Here is a 21197-nt window from a genome sequence, read left to right on the forward strand (position 1 = left end):
TGATGCCAAATATTCCCTGATGAGATTATTGGGTAAAATAATGAAATGTAATTATATTGTGGTGTTTATTACTATTTAATTTGTTAATAAAAAGTGATGAAGGTGTGAGACTGCTGAGGGGAAATGAAAAATGAGAAGAGATAGAAGAATTTAATGTTGTGCAAATGATTGAATGGACAATCCACTTTGAATTCATTATCACAACTAGAGTGTGTAAGGTGTTAAGTATATTATCCAAAATGAAGTGTGTGTGTGTGTGTGTGTGTGTGTGTGTGTGTGTGTGTGTGTGTGTGTGTGTGTGTGTGTGTGTGTGTGTCCTCAGTGAAGAGTGTCAGTCTCTGCAGTAGCTTCCAGCTGCAGCAGTCAGTTCAGTTTCGGTTCAGTCTGACTGAGGGAGGTTTTTGTACGACGCTTTTTCACTGTGTGAACACCCACTGACCGTTGATGACATGAAGACTCTGACAGTAATAAACTGCTGCATCTTCAGTCTGGACTCCACTGATGGTCAGAGTGAAGGCAGAGTTTGATCCACTGCCTGAAAAACGAGCTGGAATCCTTGATTGTCGATTGTTAGCAAGATAAATGAGCAGTTTAGGAGTTTCTCCATCTCTCTGTTGGTACCAGGCTAAATGGTTGCCATTATAAATGTCCTGACTGGTCCTACAGCTGATGGAGACGGAGCCTCCCAGAGCAGATCTCACTGCTCCAGGCTGAGTCACTGTGACCTGGCCTCTGGACTCTGAGGACACAGAGACAAAAACAGAAAGCAGCGTCACGGTTTTGCCGTCTTCATTTCAGAGGGACGGATGTTCACAGAGGAGAGGAGTTTGATTCTCTGGACTTTACCTGTGAAGCAGCAGCAGAGGAGAGTCCAGATGAGGACAGAGATCAAAGTCATGTTTTTGATGAGGAGGATTTCTGTGGCTTCTGTTGTCATGAAGGACGGCTGTCAGTCATCCAGTGTTCAACCCTCAGGACTATAAACTCTCCCAGAGCACTGGAGCATGGTGCTGCTGATGCAAAGTGGCTCTCTATGGAAATGTGACGCCTGACTCCAACAGGGACCTGGATCACTCTGATGATGCTGTTCATCAATGGATCAATCAGTTTATCAGGACGTGTTCATAGTTATTTTGTACTGTTTGGGCATTATATGTCTTAACAATAAAATTCACAATGCATTTGGCTATATTTATATATGTTACTGCAAAAAATGATATCAATTTGCAGCCACTGATCAACACTGGCCTCCTAACGACTGCGAGCAGAGAGGCAGGACACACATGCAAACACACAGAGTCAGTGAACTGTGTTCCCCCTCAGTGCTGACAGCGTGGACCTACAGTTTACACATTTACATGGTCGTATGGTCTTTTGACAGTGATATATTTGATTTCCTCCCAGCAGTTAGAAAGTCTGATATGAATGATGTCATGATAAAAATAAGACACATAAGGCAAATAAGAATTACAGTCTAGGAAATAAACAAATATATATATTTATAAGGTAAGAGATGAAAACAACTCCAAAATTATCTTTTATTTCTTTTACGTAGGGGAAATACTTGATTTAAATGACTTTATCTTAGGTCAGTGGGATATGGATTCATATCAAAATACTTTATGTACAGTTTAAAGTGATTGAGAGTACCCAGACACCCTTTTTAAACTTTGGATCTGATGCATAACTGAAGAAAGTAATGACGATCGTGTGACATATAATAGGGTGTCATCTGCATACAGGCTGATTTTATTGTTAGTGTGAATGAAATGATGCCAAATATTCCTGATGAGATTATTGGGTAAAATAATGTAATGTGATTATATTGTGGTGTTTATTACAATTTAATTTGTTAATAAAAAGTGATGAAGGTGTGAGACCGCTGAGGGGAAATGAAAAATGAGAAGAGATAGAAGAATTTAATGTCGTGCAAATGATTGAATGGTCGATCCTCTTTGAATTCATCATCACAACTAACGTGTGTAAGGTGTTAAGTATGTTATCCAAAATGAAGTGTGTTAGTGTGTGTGTGTTTGTGTGTGTGTGTGTATGTGTGTGTGTGTGTGTGTGTGTGTGTGTGTGTGTGTGTGTGTGTGTGTGTGTGTGTCCTCAGTGAAGTGTGTCAGTCTCTGCAGTAGCTTCCAGCTGCAGCAGTCAGTTCAGTTTCGGTTCAGTCTGACTGAGGGAGGTTTTTGTACGACGCTTTTTCACTGTGTGAACACCCACAGACTGTTGATGACATGAAAACTCTGACAGTAATAAACTGCTGCATCTTCAGTCTGGACTCCACTGATGGTCAGAGTGAAGGCAGAGTTTGATCCACTGCCTGAAAAACGACCTGGAATCCCTGATTGTCGAGTACTTGACCTATAAATGAGCAGTTAAGGAGTTTCTCCATCTCTCTGTTGGTACCAGGCAAAAGAGTGGTATGGGCTGTTATAATAAACATCCTGACTGGTCCTACAGCTGATGGAGACGGAGCCTCCCAGAGCAGATCTCACTGCTCCAGGCTGAGTCACTGTGACCTGGCCTCTGGACTCTGAGGACACAGAGACAAAAACAGAAAGCAGCGTCACGGTTTTGTCGTCTTCATTTCAGAGGGACGGATGTTCGCAGAGGAGAGGAGTTTGATTCTCTGGACTTTACCTGTGAAGCAGCAGCAGAGGAGAGTCCAGATGAGGACGGAGATCAAAGTCATGTTTTTGATGAGGAGGATTTCTGTGGCTTCTGTTGTCATGAAGGACGGCCTTCAGTCATCCAGTGTTCAACCCTCAGGACTATAAACTCTCCAAGAGCACTGGAGCATGGTGCTGCTGATGCAAAGTGGCTCTCTATGGAAATGTGACGACTGACTCCAACAGGGACCTGGATCACTCTGATGATGCTGTTCATTAATGGATCAATCAGCCGATCAGAGTATTGATCAGGAATGTGTCAGAGCTCATTTGTTTGAGTCTTTGGTTTGAGTTTGATGGACGATTGTTCTTCCAGAAGATTTAGTCCATGTCCTCAAATTCACTACCACACAAATCAACATCAATGTGGGACAATTTTAAACAAATATATGATATTTTCATTCATCATAATCTACAATAAACATGTGTTTTGGTAAAATTTCTTCACATTTGTCAGATTTATTTAAGTTTTTCATCCTTTTTCAATTGATTTTACTGTAAGAGAAATGAATATTGTTTGTAGATGTTTAACATTTGAAAATGAAAATTTTAAATACATATTTATAGTTATGTCGTAACTGGTTAAGATGCTAAAAGCAGATTCACAAACTGGGTAAACTGGGAATGTGTCTGTTGAGTTTGTTTGTGTCAAAGTCAGAGAGCCGTGTCTCTCTACGGTGAGAGGTTTTTGTACGGCGGTTCAATGACTTTGTATCACTGTGGTTGACTTTTGGTGGAGGAACCAGACTGGATGTTGGAAGTAAGTCAAATGTGTTAAAAACTTATCATTTTAACGTCTGTATTTCTTTTATTTCTGTTATATTTAACATGCAAGGACCAAAAAGTTACATTTCATACAAATATTTTGCACAAAGAGACAAAATTCACTTCAGGAAAAGAATTTTAAAAACTTGTTGTAATGAAAGTAAAACGTTAAACTAGAGAATAAATCGTTATTTCCAGGTTTTAATGGTAAAGTTGCATCTTGAGGGCTTGTAGCTTTGGTTCAGTGTGTCAAAGTCAGAGAGCCGTGTCGCTCTACGGTGAGAGGTTTTTGTACGGCGGCTCAATGACTTTGTATCACTGTGGTTGACTTTTGGTGGAGGAACCAGACTGGATGTTGGAAGTAAGTTTCTGCTCGAATATAAAATATCGTATCATCTGCAAACATTTGAATTTCTGTCTCTGAAGCATTTGTAGTAGATGTAAGTTTCCGTTGGACTGATCTAAATCACTTTATAGACTCGGTTTGATTCTTCTTTTCTCCTGTTGAACCTTGAAGCTGAACTCAAAGCAGCTTCACTGAACTTCTCTTTAACCCTCCTGTTGCCCTCAAATTTCACTAACACCATTTATTCTAGGGGTCAATTTGACCGTAGCATTTTAAACATCTGGAAAATTATCATAATCAATTTGTTACTCAAGTTAAGTCGGGTACTTTATGTATTTATTTAACTAAATGAAAAATATCACTGATGTTAAACTGCATGGAGGGATTTCTGTGTGTGTGTTTTAAAGTAAGTCTGTTATTTTAAGTGTTATTTTATGTTATTTGTAACATCTGGAATGAAAGTAACGTCCGTTATCAAGGACAGCAGCATGAATTTGACCTCATATAATATTTGAATTGTAAAATAAACAATAATAATAATGATTAAATCATCCAGATTATCAAATTGACCCAAAGGAACACCGATGCAACAAGTACATGTACGATAAGAACAATAAAAATATATATAATCATGACAATTTTAGGTTTTTTATGCGTTGTCCCCATAAAATTAGGAAAAGTCATGAATATAAAGCAAAAAAACAAAAAAAGATGTCATGATTTAGAGATGTTAAACATTAAATGGGGTCAAATTGACCCTTAGGAGAACAGGAGGGTTAAACGTTTCATTTCGTCTGTAAAATGTGAACAGCTTGAACTGTAGGAACGATTAAAGAACAACACTCGTACTTTAAACGTATTTTCAAACGTCCTCATTATAAACAGTTTTGAAGATGATCCAAATAGTTTGAAACACTGAGAATGAACAGTTTTCTGTCGCTGTTTGGTTTTTAAATCTGTCGTAGGAACATTTTAAATATGGTTGTCAGTGATTTTTGGCTGATAATGTCCTTTAACGGTGGATCTGATGAACTTTTGGGCTGTTGTACAAATATATTGTAGTGTTTTCTTTAAATTGAGTTCATCATAAAGATCTTTTCTCTTGTATTTTGAAACATATGATATTTTATTCCCAGTGTAGTTTGATGTGTTCCAGGTCGTTCTGTTTGATGATTCTCTCCGTGCTGATTTGCATGAGAGGCGTCTTAAAGGGAAGTGAAACACTGTGTGAGTGAGTGACTGGTGGAGCAGAAACACCATCTGACAGAAACTCCTTAAAGGAGAAAATCATCTCTCACACAGTAAAGGTGTCCAAGTGTGTGGTGTGTGATTGACAGCTGTGTGGTCCCCGTCCTCTAAGCTGATTGGTGTCTCTCCTAGGTGATGTCCATCCCACCCTGACGGTGCTGCCCCCCTCCAGTGAGGAGCTGAAGCAGGGGAAGGCCACGCTCATGTGCCTGGCCAACAAGGGCTTCCCCTCAGACTGGAGTCTGGCCTGGAAGGTGGACGGCAGCAGCAGCATCGCCTGGGAGGAGAGCAGGAGCCCCGGGGTGCTGGAGAAGGACGGCCTCTACAGCTGGAGCAGCACCCTGAGGCTCCCTGCAGACCAGTGGAGGAAGGTGGGCTCTGTGAGCTGCGAGGCCACCCAGGGCTCCCAGACTCCGCTCTCAGAGACACTGATGAGAGACCAGTGTCCCCAGTCCTGATCTGACTCACTGGGACGACTGGTTTCACTCTGGTACTGCTCCGTCTGCGCTCTGAAACTCTTTCTGTCTTTTCAGACCAAAAGTTTTAAACAGTGATATTTTCTTTCTTATACTAATGCTGATGGTGTTAACCTGTTTCCAATAATAAAGATGATTTCATTCAAACTGATTCAGAAGATTTTATTATTATCCATATCTATTTAACATCCTTAGTGTCACAGTTAGGTCATCCAGCCCTCAGTAGTTTTCCATTGATCCTGCCTCTGCCCCACTCAGCCCGTCAGCCACACCCACCTCGTCAGTTCACTCTCCTCACCTGTGCACACAGCTGCCTCTCATCACATGCAGTCAGCCCAGCACATAATCACCAGCTCCACACTCACTCCTTTGCCAGATTGTTCTATGCCATGCAAGACTTTCCCGCGCTCTTCCCCGTGTCTTCCCCGTACCGACCTCGCCTGTCCCTGATTCCCTGCTTCGTCTGCATCCTGGTGAATCGACCCAGCCTTCTGTCCCCGACCAAGAGTTTAGCCTCTCTGCTCCTGATTCCTGTTTGCTGTTTCCCGAACTGTCGGCCTGAGTCTGAGTAAACCGTTGAACTTTACCACTGTTTCTGAGTCCTTTGTACTGCAATTCGGTCCACACACAACCCGTTACACTGAGCTTTTTAACTCATATAGAGTTTATTGAAGGAAATGTTCTTTTTAGCTTTAGCAGGGGACCCCAAACTTCCCTTTCCCGGGCCACATTAACCAGCTCTAACTGGGGGATCCTGAGGCGTTCCCAGGCCAGTGTGGAGATCTAATCTCTCCACCTGGTCCTGGGTCTTCCCCGAGGCCTCCTCCCAGCTGGACGTGCCTGGAACACCTCCCTAGGGAGGCGCCCAGGGTTCATCCTTACTAGATGATCCTGAACCACCTCAACTGGCTCCTTTCAACACAAAGGAGCAGCGGCTCTACTCCGAGTTCCTCACGGATGCTGAACTTCTCCCCCTCTCTCTAAGGGAGACTCCAGCCCCCTCCTGAGAAAACACATTTCAGACGCTTGGACCCTTGACCTGGTTCTTTGGGTCCTGACCCAGCTTTCATGACCACAGGTGAGGGTAGGAACCAGGACTGAGCGGTAGATCCAGAGCTTTGCCTTCCTCAGCTCTCTTTTCGTCACAACGGTGCGGTAGAGCGACTGCAGCTCCGCCCCCGCTGCTCCGATTCTCCGGCCAAACTCACGCTCCATCGTCCCCTCACTCGTGAACAAGATCCCGAGGTACTTGAACTCCTTCACTTGGGGTCAGGACTCATTCCCTACGTGGAGTAACAATCCACCGGTTTCCTCTCTATTAGAGGCAATTTTATTATGATATTTATCATTAACTCTGTAAATAAGACATGATAATGAATTTCCAGCCCTTTAAATAAATCTATAACACTTCCAATGCAGTTAAAAAACATTAGAAAAATACATTTAATCAGAACAAAGAGATATGAGACGAAGGTTTTTACTAAAATCCTTAATTTTTTTAATGTTACATTCAAGTTTTGTTTCGCAAACAAAAAGGAGACATTTAATTGTTCTATATTCACAAACTAAACAAATAAAGTTATTAAAAGATGTGAAATTACTTTGAACGTGTTGAAATATAAAAGACACTCAGTGTTGTTGAAGAAATGATCACAGTCTGATTTCTTAACTATGAATGAAATATTCATGATTTAGTAAAAGTTTAGTGATCCTTTTTAACACTTTTGCCCTCATTTATCAATCTTGCGTGGAAACGGGCGCAGATCTGAGCGCAGAATTGGTCGTAGGAAAGGACCCACGTGTGATTTATGAAACATTCGTATCTGACCAATCTCAGCGTACGAATGAGTGGGCCTTGATAAATGCGGCGGCTGAATTCGATCGTCTTTAACATGTTACACCCCTAAATATTCCTGGTTCGAGGCCTCGCCCACTGAGCTCAAACACGGAAAGGAAGAACGCTGGTTAGAAACTTTTCCGACACACAGATCGGCATCCTGACGTCCGAGATGGAGCAAAATAAAGATGTGCTTTTTGTCTTAAGAGTGGAATAAAAGGAGCCCATCATAAAAACGCTGTATGGAAAAGAATAACTGAGGCAGTCAACCCGAAGAAGCGCTCCACTGTGACCCGTGTGCGCACTGTTGGACAGGTGTTGTGCCGTATTCAGCACCCCTGCCGTGAAACGCACCCCCTCGCATTATAGGTGATATTCTGGATCAGACGGCTGTTGTTTCCACCTATAGGAGAAGCTTATATACAGGTAACCACATTTAAAGCACACGTTTGAACCTATGAATTGCAAGAAAAGCTGGGATTATATTTAGGAAACGCTGAGTCAAACACATTAAACTTGCTCAAAAGATCCATTTAACTAATTTTGTAATTACGGCTGCAGCAATTTCCACAGAACATACAAAAAGGTGTTGTTTTGTGTTCGCTATTATCCAAGTTTATGATTTAAACTCTTTAAAATAGTTTAAAGACTGTAAGTTACACATGTTCTGACCGTTGTGGGTTAGCTGTATATAAACTGCTCCTTTAGGTGGAAACAACAGCCTTCTGATCCAGAATATCACCTATAATGCGAGGGGGTGCGTTTCACGGCAGGGGTGCTGAATACGGCATCTGTACATCTGTATTAACCTGTTGAAAGAGTTGAACCTGATTCAAACTCAAAGCAGGTTATAAATTAAATCTTTAATTTGAAAAATGTCAATAAAAATGAATCGTATCTAAATGAAGTCAGTCCTGGCGGTGTAAGTGTCTGAATGGCATGTAACTATAAAGTGTATTTTTATCATGTGTTTTTGTGACTCTTCAGCCGGTGAGTGCGACCAGTTCCTCTTTAGCTGAAGGAGGTTTTTGTACGACGTTGTATCACTGTGTGAACGGGCGGCTGTTACGCTGCTGACAGTAATACACTCCTGCATCTTCAGACTGAGCTCCTCTGATGTTGAGAGAGAAGTCAGTGCCACTTGCTGTTGCAATGAAACGATCGGGAACTCCAGACTGACGTCCTGTTGTATCAGCAATCAGGAGTTTAGGAGGTTCTCCAGGTTTCTGAAGGTACCAGTTAATGTCATCACCTATACTTGTACTGGATTTACATCTGATAGAGACAGTCTGTCCTGGAACAACAGACTGAGCTCCAGGAGACTGAGTCAGGATGATTTCTCCTGATGAACCTGAAAACATGAACAAGAGCAGACGGGTTATTGAGACTGGAGGTTGGAGAAAGACGATCAACATCCAAACAGAAGAGTGTCATTTCTTTAACATGGAGAATAGATGGAAGAAGGTAAATGCTCTTTGTTCCAGAGTTTCTCCATCACAGCAGAACATCATCGTGGTGAACCTGGTTGCATCCTGAAGCAAAGCTTTCACAAGAGAGTCTCACCCTGAACAAGGAGCCCCAGGGTGGCCAGCAGTAGAGTCAGTGACATCATCATTGTGCTGCCGGCGTGTCAGTGTCTCTGAAAGGCCTGGACAGCCACTGATCAACGCTGGCCTCTTAACGGCTGCGAGCACAGAGGCAGGACACATATGCAAACACACAGAGTCAGTGAAGTGGAGCTGTCCTCAACACATCAGGCTGTTTCCTCCTCACTGCTGCGACAACTCACTATTTAAATCAGCCTCATGGGGATTCACACAAACTTATCATCACTGTAGAAATTCATCTTTTAGGTAAATGTATCATTAACAAACCTTTTTTAAGTTTAATTAATGTTTTGAAGCAGCTAACTGGATTTAACAGAACATTAAATTCAGTTGTTTGACTCAAAACAACACTGAGACAACCTTTGCAAAAGCAGTGAATTACCTCTGAATGAACAGGAATGACGGAAAATTTAAATGTTGAAGTGCTGTCATTGATACTGTGAGCTACAATAAACTTAAACATATCTTGTAAATATGTGCTCCCTTGTGTTATAGTGTTAAACTGACTCAGTCCTGATCTGTCAGGCAGAGATGATGTTGTCTCACTCGCTGAAATTCATCAGTTTCTATTAATTTAACCTTTGGGGTCCCACAGGGCTCCATCCTGGGTCCTCTGTTGTTCAGTTTTAATATGCCAGTGTTGCTTCATAGTAGCTCACATGGGATTTATCTCTCTTTTGTATGTACATGATACATAACTGGACATTTTCAAGTCCTTTAACAGTCTCTATCTTGTTAAAAACATTGTTGATTGTTGTTTATAATCAGTTCTTGAAAGTCACAAACGATTTTGAGCAGCTGAACAGAGATTAGAGTATAGTTCTCATAGTTGGAGCATCTTAAACTCTCAGAGAGTAAATATAAAGAACATTGTTGATGATCTTGATATACTGTTTGAGTTCAAACCTAAATCTGAACACAAACACTGATTCAGTGACATGTACTGTATGAATTGCGTCACAGAATCCATCATGTTTATGACAGCGTCAGTGTTTCTTCCACAGAAAACATTTGTCACATTTGTCGTTATGGAGCTTCAGTGTCCTGAGAGATTTGAAGGTGATGTGTGGACATTGATGTTTCATATACAGTGAATTTGGTTTGTGTCTCTCCATCAGTGGATCCGACTCTGCTGTTGTTGTGTTTTAAATGATCTGATTGGGCTTCTTCACTGGAACTGTTCTCTCCATTTGATGCAACTTTCAGGTTGTTGAGGTGGACTGTTTGAACGTCAGGAGGAATCTGTGTGTGTGTGTGTGTGTGTGTGTGTGTGTGTGTGTGTGTGTGTGTGTGTGTGTGTGTGTGTGTGTGTGTGTGTGTGTGTGTGTGTGTGTGTGTGTGTGTGTGTGAGTGTGTGTGTGTCCTCAGTGAAGTGTATCAGTCTCTGCAGTAGCTTCCAGCTGCAGCAGTCAGTTCAGTTTCGGTTCAGTCGGACTGAGGGAGGTTTTTGTACGACGCTTTTTCACTGTGTGAACACATGCTGACTGTTGATGACATGAAAACTCTGACAGTAATAAACTGCTGCATCTTCAGTCTGGACTCCACTGATGGTCAGAGTGAAGGCAGAGTTTGATCCACTGCCTGAAAAACGACCTGGAATCCCTGATTGTCGAGTGCTCGTAGCATAGATGAGCAGTATAGGAGTTTCTCCATCTCTCTGTTGGTACCAGTGTAAACGGTTGCCACGATAAACATCCTGACTGGTCCTACAGCTGATGGAGACGGAGCCTCCCAGAGCAGATCTCACTGCTCCAGGCTGAGTCACTGTGACCTGGCCTCTGGACTCTGAGGACACAGAGACAAAAACAGAAAGCAGCGTCACGGTTTTGTCGTCTTCATTTCAGAGGGACGGATGTTCACAGAGGAGAGGAGTTTGATTCTCTGGACTTTACCTGTGAAGCAGCAGCAGAGGAGAGTCCAGATGAGGACGGAGATCAAAGTCATGTTTTTGATGAGGAGGATTTCTGTGGCTTCTGTTGTCATGAAGGACGGCTGTCAGTCATCCAGTGTTCAACCCTCAGGACTATAAACTCTCCCAGAGCACTGGAGCATGGTGCTGCTGATGCAAAGTGGCTCTCTATGGAAATGTGACGCCTGACTCCAACAGGGACCTGGATCACTCTGATGATGCTGTTCATCAATGGATCAATCAGAGTATTGATCAGGAATGTGTCAGAGCTCATTAGTTTGAGTCTTTGGTTTGAATTTGATGGACGATTGTTCTTCCAGAAGATTTTGTCCATGTCCTCAAATTCACTACCACACAAATCAACATCAATGTGGGACAATTTTAAACAAATATATGATATTTTCATTCATCATAATCACCAATAAACATGTGTTTTGGTAAAATTTCTTCACATTTGTCAGATTTATTTAAGTTTTTCATCCTTTTTCAATTGATTTTACTGTAAGAGACATTAATATTGTTTGTAGATGTTTAACATTTGAAACAGAAATGTTAAATACATATTTATAGTTATGTAGTAACTGGTTAAAATGTTAAAAGCAGATTCACAACCTGGGTAAACTGGGAATGTGTCTGTTGAGTTTGTTTGTGTCAAAGTCAGAGAGCCGTGTCTCTCTACGGTGAGAGGTTTTTGTACGGCGGCTCAATGACTTTGTATCACTGTGGTACACGTTTGGTGGAGGAACCAGACTGGATGTTGGAAGTAAGTCAAATGTGTTAAAAACTTATCATTTTAAAGTCTGTATTTCTTTTATTTCTGTTATATTTAACATGCAAGGACCAAAAAGTTACATTTCATACAAATATTTTGCACAAAGAGACAAAATTCACTTTGGGAAAAGAATTTTAAAAACTTGTTGTAATGAAAGTAAAACGTTAAACTAGAGATTAAATCGTTATTTCCAGTTTTAATGGTAAAGTTGCATCTTGAGGGCTTGTAGCTTTGGTTCAGTGGTTCAAAGTCAGAGAGCCGTGTCTCTCTACGGTGAGAGGTTTTTGTACGGCGGCTCAATGACTTTGTATCACTGTGGTTGACTTTTGGTGGAGGAACCAGACTGGATGTTGGAAGTAAGTTTCTGCTCGAATATAAAATATCGTATCATCTGCAAACATTTGACTTTCTGTCTCTGAAGCATTTGTAGTTGATGTAAGTTTCCGTTGGACTGATCTAAATCACTTTATAGACTCGGTTTGATTCTTCTTTTCTCCTGTTGAACCTTGAAGCTGAACTCAAAGCAGCTTCACTGAACTTCTCTTTAACCCTCCTGTTGCCCTCAAATTTCACTAACACCATTTATTCTTGGGGTCAATTTGACCGTAGCATTTTAAACATCTGGAAAATTATCATAATCAATGTGTGACTCCAGTTAAATCGGGTACTTTATGTTTTTATTTAACAAAATGAAAAATATCACTGATGTTAAACTGCATGGAGGGATTTCTGTGTGTGTGTTTTAACGTAAGTCTGTTATTTTAATGCTATTTTGTGTTATTTGTAACATCTGGAATGAAAGTAACGTCCGTTATCAAGGACAGCAGCATGAATTTGACCTCATATAATATTTGAATTGTAAAATAGACGATAATAATAATGATTAAATCATCCTGATTATCAAACCGACCCAAAGGAACACAGATGCGACAAGTACATGTATATGTATGTATGTATATATATATATAATCATGCCAATTTTAGGTTTTTTATGCGTTGTCCCCATAAAATGAGGAAAAGTCACGAATATAAAGCAAAAAAACAAAAAAAGATGTCGTTTTTTAGAGATGTTAAACATTAAATGGGGTCAAATTGACCCTTAGGAGAACAGGAGGGTTAAACGTTTCATTTCGTCTGTAAAATGTGAACAGCTTGAACTGTAGGAACGATTAAAGAACAACACTCGTACTTTAAACGTATTTTCAAACGTCCTCATTATAAACAGTTTTGAAGATGATCCAAATAGTTTGAAACACTGAGAATGAGCAGTTTTCTGTCGCTGTTTGGTTTTTAAATCTGTCGTAGGAACATTTTAAATATGGTTGTCAGTGATTTTTGGCTGATAATGTCCTTTAACGGTGGATCTGATGAACTTTTGGGCTGTTGTACAAATATATTGTAGTGTTTTCTTTAAATTGAGTTTATCATAAAGATCTTTTCTCTTGTATTTTGAAACATATGATATTTTATTCCCAGTGTAGTTTGATGTGTTCCAGGTCGTTCTGTTTGATGATTCTCTCCGTGCTGATTTGCATGAGAGGCGTCTTAAAGGGAAGTGAAACACTGTGTGAGTGAGTGACTGGTGGAGCAGAAACACCATCTGACAGAAACTCCTTAAAGGGGAAAATCATCTCTCACACAGTAAAGGTGTCCAAGTGTGTGGTGTGTGATTGACAGCTGTGTGGTCCCCGTCCTCTAAGCTGATTGGTGTCTCTCCTAGGTGATGTCCATCCCACCCTGACGGTGCTGCCCCCCTCCAGTGAGGAGCTGAAGCAGGGGAAGGCCACGCTCATGTGCCTGGCCAACAAGGGCTTCCCCTCAGACTGGAGTCTGGCCTGGAAGGTGGACGGCAGCAGCAGCATCGCCTGGGAGGAGAGCAGGAGCCCCGGGGTGCTGGAGAAGGACGGCCTCTACAGCTGGAGCAGCACCCTGAGGCTCCCTGCAGACCAGTGGAGGAAGGTGGGCTCTGTGACCTGTGAGGCCACCCAGGGCTCCCAGACTCCGCTCTCAGAGACACTGATGAGAGACCAGTGTCCCCAGTCCTGATCTGACTCACTGGGACGACTGGTTTCACTCTGGTTCTGCTCCGTCTGCTCTCTAAAACCATCCCTCTCTTTGATTTCACGTGTTTCAATGAAAAAATTTACCAGCTTGTTGCAGCTTTTCAATATTATTTCACTGTTTCCAGATAATAAAGAGGTGTTCATCAAATCTGTTGGTTTCATGTTCGTTATTATCAAAATGTCTTAACACATGTTTTATTAATGGTGTCAGTGATTTAATGAAAACCTGAGAATAAGAACTGAGCTGATGAACATGTTGGATATTCTCAATTGTACATTTTGAAATATAAAGCGGTATATTATCAGCATAGAGAGAAATCGAATCAGTGTGATCTACAAATTTAGCCCAGCAAATATTTACATTAATTTCTTGCTTAGGAACTATGAACAAAAATAAAGAGATGACAAAATGAAGTAATTAAAATGTAACTGACTTACATTTGACATGAATCCATTTTTGATTTAAATCATAAAATTAATTTGTTTGATTCAATGCAAAACACATAAAAACCTAAAATATGCTGTAGACATGATTGTGAATTATTACGTGAATGACATTTAATTGTATTTACATACATTTAAACAATATAAAATTGTATTATACAATAAAAATAATTACAGTTTTAGTGTTCATGTGATATACTCTAAGCTTATCACAGTATTAAAATCATACTTCAACAGAGTTTAATGTTGATGTGCAGCAGAATATTTCAAACCCTGTTTTAATGAAATATTTCAAAGTTTAACTTGATGTTAGATCCAGTAAATAACAAACACGTTGTAAGTTCTCTGTGAAAGACTAAGATTATATATGTTTATATAAAATAAAGAGTTTATGAACTCAGACAAAACTTCTCACTATTACTTGATTAATACAAAAAGAGATTTTGATGTTATAAGTCAACAATTTGTTCTCATAATCGATATGAACGTCTTCATGACTGTAAGACTTTCCTGCTATATTCATCATCCATTCATCTTTAATCATGAATGTATCGTGACTATCAAAAAAGCAAATTAGTCACTGAGAGGGGAACACAGGGATCTGTCCGACGCGCTTCATCCAAAGAGGAAACCAGGAGCCGACACTGCAGTTTGTGGGTGTTTTATTTATCCTTTCAATTAAAAGTGCTTTGTACGCACAGTTTAAGGATACACTTGCAGCAATTGACTAAATGATTGTAAGAAGTTTTAGCGGTTAACAGAAATATAAGCACCCTGCCTCTCCACTCTCTGCATCAAGCAAACAATTTCCCAGTGAGACACAGGTGGCATTCATCAAGCAATCAGTCAGCTCCAGTGACACACACACACCCTTGACTCCGCCCCCACACAGACACACCTCCAGACACACATTACCTCCTAGTGAAAAGCAACACATCCATGCCGCTACAATGAAGTTTAAGAATAAAACTCCTTGAGGACATTTCAACGATAAATCATCCAATCATCTCTCATTAAGAAGTGTCTTTAGGGTAAGGACTGTGATATTGTGAATAATTTAACGATATCCAAAGAACATGCTTTATAATGTGCTTTATAAGTTAGGGAATGAGTCCTGACACCAAGTGAAGGAGTTCAAGTACCTCGGGATCATGTTCACAAGTGAGGGGACGATGGAGCGTGAGTTTGGCCGGAGAATCGGAGCAGCAGGGGCGGAGCTGCAGTCGCTCTACCGCACCGTTGTGACCAAAAGAGAGCTGAGGAAGGCAAAGCTCTGGATCTACCGGTCAGTCCTGGTTCCTACCCTCACCTGTGGTCATGAAAGCTGGGTCAGGACCCAAAGAACGAGATCGCGTGTACAAGCGTGTGAAATGTGTTTCCTCAGGAGGGGGTCTGGAGTCTCCCTTAGAGAGAGGGGGAGAAGTTCAGCATCCGTGAGGAACTCGGAGTAGAGCCGCTGCTCCTTTGCGTTGAAAGGAGCCAGTTGAGGTGGTTCAGGATCATCTGGTAAGGATGAACCCTGGGCGCCTCCCTAGGGAGGTGTTCCAGGCACGTCCAGCTGGGAGGAGGCCTCGGGGAAGACCCAGGACCAGGTGGAGTGATTAGATCTCCACACTGGCCTGGGAACGCCTCAGGATCCCCCAGTTAGAGCTGGTTAATGTGGCCCGGGAAAGGGAAGTTTGGGGTCCCCTGCTAAAGCTGCTGCGCCCGAGACCTGACCCCGGATAAGAGGCTGAAGATGAGATGAGATGAGATGAGATATATACACTTGTGTATATTGTTAGTTATGTAAATAATAAAAAATAGTATTTTTTAATACTATGAAAAATGTTAACATATGGAATGAATGAATAAGAAATACAGTTTTAGTGTTCATGCGTGATCATACTCTAAACTTATCACAGTATTAAAATCCTACTTCAACAGAAGTTAGCTTTGATGAGCAGCAGAAAGGTTTCACCTCTTTTAACGTTATTGCATTAATCATGTATTTTACTTACATGCATTATACTTAGTGTAAATATGTTCAAACTGAATTATCATTCATTTTATATTTGTTCAGTAAAATCTCAGTGTTTTTAGTTTCAGTGCAGCTGTAGAGTCAGATCAGTTCCTCTCCAGCTGAAGGAGGTTTTTGTACGACGTTGTATCACTGTGTGAACGGGAAGCTGTAACTTTGCTGACAGTAGTAAACTCCTGGATCTTCAGTTTGAACTCCACTGATGGTCAAAGTGAAGTCAGTCCCAGATCCACTTCCACTGAAACGATCTGAAACTCCAGACTGACGATTTGAAACATCATAAATCAGGAGTTTAGGAGCTTCTCCAGGTTTCTGAAGGTACCAGTGGAGAGAGCTACCAGCACTTGAACTGGCTTTACATCTGATAGAGACAGTCTGTCCTGGAACAACAGACTGAGCTCCAGGAGACTGAGTCAGGATGATTTCTCCTGATGAACCTGAAAACATGAACAAGAGCAGACGGGTTATTGAGACTGGAGGTTGGAGAAAGACGATCAACATCCAAACAGAAGAGTGTCATTTCTTTAACATGGAGAATAGATGGAAGAAGGTAAATGCTCTTTGTTCCAGAGTTTCTCCATCACAGCAGAACATCATCGTGGTGAACCTGGTTGCATCCTGAAGCAAAGCTTTCACAAGAGAGTCTCACCCTGAACAAGGAGCCCCAGGGTGGCCAGCAGTAGAGTCAGTGACATCATCATTGTGCTGCCGGCGTGTCAGTGTCTCTGAAAGGCCTGGACAGCCACTGATCAACACTGGCCTCTTAACGGCTGCGAGCACAGAGGCAGGACACATATGCAAACACACAGAGTCAGTGAAGTGGAGCTGTCCTCAACACATCAGGCTGTTTCCTCCTCACTGCTGCGACAACTCACTATTTAAATCAGCCTCATGGGGATTCACACAAACTTATCATCACTGTAGAAATTCATCTTTTAGGTAAATGTATCATTAACAAACCTTGTTGAAGTTTAATTAATGTTTTGAAGCAGCTAACTGGATTTTACAGAACATTAAATTCAGTTGTTTGACTCACAACAACACTGAGACAACCTTTGCAAAAGCAGTGAAAGACCTCTGAATGAACAGGAATGACGGTAAATTTAAATGTTGAAGTGCTGTCATTGATACTGTGAGCGACAATAAACTCAAACATATCCTGTAAATATGTGCTCACTTGTGTTATAGTGTTAAACTGACTCAGTCCTGATCAGTCAGGCAGAGATGATGTCGTCTCTCTCGCTGAAATTCATCAGTTTCTATTAATTTAACCTTTGGGGTCCCACAGGGCTCGATCCTGGGTCCTCGGTTGTTCAGTTTTTATATGCCACTGTTGCTTCATCGTAGCTCACATGGGATTTATTTTTCATGTGTATGTACATGATACATAACTGGACATTTTCAAGTCCTTTAACAATCTCTATCTTGTCAAAAACATTGTTGATTGTTGTTTTTATAATCAGTTCTTGAAAGTCACAAACGATTTTGAGCAGCTAAACAGAGATTAGACTAAATTTCTCATAGTTGGAGCATCTTAAACTCTCAGACAGTAAATATAAAGAACATTGTTGATGATCTTGATATACTGTTTGAGTTCAAACCTAAATCTGAACACAAACACTGATTCAGTGACATGTACTGTATGAATCACGTCACAGAATCCATCGTGTTTATGACAGCGTCAGTGTTTCTTCCACAGAAAACATTTGTCACATTTGTCGTTATGGAGCTTCAGTGTCCTGAGAGATTTGAAGGTGATGTGTGGACATTGATGTTTCATATACAGTGAATTTGGTTTGTGTCCTTCCATCAGTGGATCCGACTCTGCTGTTGTTGTGTTTTGAATGATCTGATTGGGCTTCTTCACTGGAACTGTTCTCTCCATTTGATGCAACTTTCAGGTTGTTGAGGTGTGTGTGTGTGTGTGTGTGTGTGTGTGTGTGTGTGTGTGTGTGTGTGTGTGTGTGTGTGTGTGTGTGTGTGTGTGTGTGTGTGTGTGTGTGTGTCCTCAGTGAAGTGTATCAGTCTCTGCAGTAGCTTCCAGCTGCAGCAGTCAGTTCAGTTTCGGTTCAGTCTGACTGAGGGAGGTTTTTGTACGACGCTTTTTCACTGTGTGAACACGTACTGACTGTTGATGACATGAAAACTCTGACAGTAATAAACTGCTGCATCTTCAGTCTGGACTCCACTGATGGTCAGAGTGAAGGCAGACTTTGATCCACTGCCTGAAAAACGACCTGGAATCCCTGATTGTCGAGTGCTAGCATAATAAATGAGCAGTTTAGGAGTTTCTCCATCTCTCTGTTGGTACCAGGCTAAATAGTGGTATGGGCTGCTATAATAAACATCCTGACTGGTCCTACAGCTGATGGAGACGGAGCCTCCCAGAGCAGATCTCACTGCTCCAGGCTGAGTCACTGTGACCTGGCCTCTGGACTCTGAGGACACAGAGACAAAAACAGAAAGCAGCGTCACGGTTTTGTCGTCTTCATTTCAGAGGGACGGATGTTCACAGAGGAGAGGAGTTTGATTCTCTGGACTTTACCTGTGAAGCAGCAGCAGAGGAGAGTCCAGATGAGGACGGAGATCAAAGTCGTATTTTTGATGAGGAGGATTTCTGTGGCTTCTGTTGTCATGAAGGACGGCTGTCAGTCATCCAGTGTTCAACCCTCAGGACTATAAACTCTCCCAGAGCACTGGAGCATGGTGCTGCTGATGCAAAGTGGCTCTCTATGGAAATGTGACGACTGACTCCAACAGGGACCTGGATCACTCTGATGATGCTGTTCATTAATGGATCAATCAGTTTATCAGGATGTTTTCATAGTTATTTTATACTGTTTGGGCATTATATGTCTTAACAAATTAAATTCACAATGCATTTGGCTATATTTATATATGTTACTGCAAACAATGATATCAATTTGCAGCCACTGATCAACACTGGCCTCTTAACGGCTGCGAGCAGAGACGCAGGACACACATGCAAACACACAGAGTCAGTGAACTGTGTTCCCCCTCAGTGCTGACAGCGTGGACCTACAGTTTACACATGTACACGGTCGTATGGTCTTTTAACAATGATATATTTGATTTCCTCCCAGCAGTTAGAAAGTCTGATATGAATGATGTTATGTAAAAATAAGACACATAAGGCAAATAAAAATTACAGTCTAGGAAATAAACAATTATATATTTATAAAGTAAGAGATGAAAACATCTAAAATGATCATTTATTTCTTTTACGTAGGGGAGATACTTTATTTAAATGACTTTATCTTACGTCAGTGGGATATGGATTCATATCAAAATACTTTATGTACAGTTTAAAGTGATTGAGAGTACCCAGACACCCTTTTTAAACTTTGGATCTGATGCATAACTGAAGAAAGTAATGACGATCGTGTGACATATAATAGGGTGTCATCTGCATACAGGCTGATTTTATTGTTAGTGTGGATGAAATGATGCCAAATATTCCCTGATGAGATTATTGGGTAAAATAATGAAATGTAATTATATTGTGGTGTTTATTACAATTTAATTTGTTAATAAAAAGTGATGAAGGTGTGAGACCGCTGAGGGGAAAATGAAAAATGAGAAGAGATAGAAGAATTTAATGTCGTGCAAATGATTGAATGGTCAATCAACTTTGAATTCATTATCACAACTAGAGTGTGTAAGGTGTTAAGTATTTCAATCAAAATGAAGTGTCTGTGTGTGTGTGTGTGTGTGTGTGTGTGTGTGTGTGTGTGTGTGTGTGTGTGTGTGTGTGTCATCAGTGAAGTGTATCAGTCTCTGCAGTAGCTTCCAGCTGCAGCAGTCAGTTCAGTTTCGGTTCAGTCTGACTGAGGGAGGTTTTTGTACGACGCTTTTTCACTGTGTGAACATGTACAGACTGTTGATGACATGAAAACTCTGACAGTAATAAACTGCTGCATCTTCAGTCTGGACTCCACTGATGGTCAGAGTGAAGGCAGAGTTTGATCCACTGCCTGAAAAACGACCTGGAATCCCTGATTGTCGATTGCTCGTAGCATAAATGAGCAGTTTAGGAGTTTCTCCATCTCTCTGTTGGTACCAGTGTAAAAGGTTGCGACCGAAAACATCCTGACTGGTCCTACAGCTGATGGAGACGGAGCCTCCCAGAGCAGATCTCACTGCTCCAGGCTGAGTCACTGTGACCTGGCCTCTGGACTCTGAGGACACAGAGACAAAAACAGAAAGCAGCGTCACGGTTTTGCCGTCTTCATTTCAGAGGGACGGATGTTCACAGAGGAGAGGAGTTTGATTCTCTGGACTTTACCTGTGAAGCAGCAGCAGAGGAGAGTCCAGATGAGGACGGAGATCAAAGTCATGTTTTTGATGAGGAGGATTTCTGTGGCTTCTGTTGTCATGAAGGACGGCTGTCAGTCATCCAGTGTTCAACCCTCAGGACTATAAACTCTCCCAGAGCACTGGAGCATGGTGCTGCTGATGCAAAGTGGCTCTCTATGGAAATGTGACGACTGACTCCAACAGGGACCTGGATCACTCTGATGATGCTGTTCATCAATGGATCAATCAGTCGATCAGAGTATTGATCAGGAATGTGTCAGAGCTCATTTGTTTGAGTCTTTGGTTTGAGTTTGATGGACGATTGTTCTTCCAGAAGATTTTGTCCATGTCCTCAAATTTACTATCACACAAATCAACATCAATGTGGGACAATTTTAAACAAATATATGATACTTTCATTCATCATAATCTACAATAAACATGTGTTTTGGTAAAAATTTCTTCACATTTGTCAGATTTATTTAAGTTTTTCATCCTTTTTCAAGTGATTTTTACTGTAAGAGAAATTAATATTGTTTGGAGATGTTTAACATTTGAAACAGAAATGTTAAATACATATTTATAGTTATGTAGTAACTGGTTAAAATGTTAAAAAGCAGATTCACAACCTGGGTAAACTGGGAATGTGTCTGTTGAGTTTGTTTGTGTCAAAGTCAGAGAGCCGTGTCTCTCTACGGTGAGAGGTTTTTGTACGGCG

At 41.2% G+C, this 21197-nt stretch overlaps 2 gene segments (V, D, J or C); both read left to right on the plus strand.

The window, feature by feature from the left end:
• Window positions 1–3754: 3754 nt before the first annotated feature.
• On the plus strand, window positions 3755–5623 carry LOC310956122 (Ig kappa-b4 chain C region-like). The segment is given in 2 exons: window positions 3755–3801; window positions 5167–5623.
• Window positions 5624–11944: 6321 nt separating this feature from the next.
• Window positions 11945–13774, plus strand: LOC310955988 (Ig kappa-b4 chain C region-like). The segment is given in 2 exons: window positions 11945–11991; window positions 13356–13774.
• The last annotated feature ends 7423 nt before the right edge of the window (window positions 13775–21197 follow it).

The sequence above is a fragment of the Echiichthys vipera genome (assembly GCF_963691815.1).
Source record: "Echiichthys vipera genome assembly, chromosome: 13".
NCBI lineage: Eukaryota > Metazoa > Chordata > Actinopteri > Perciformes > Trachinidae > Echiichthys > Echiichthys vipera.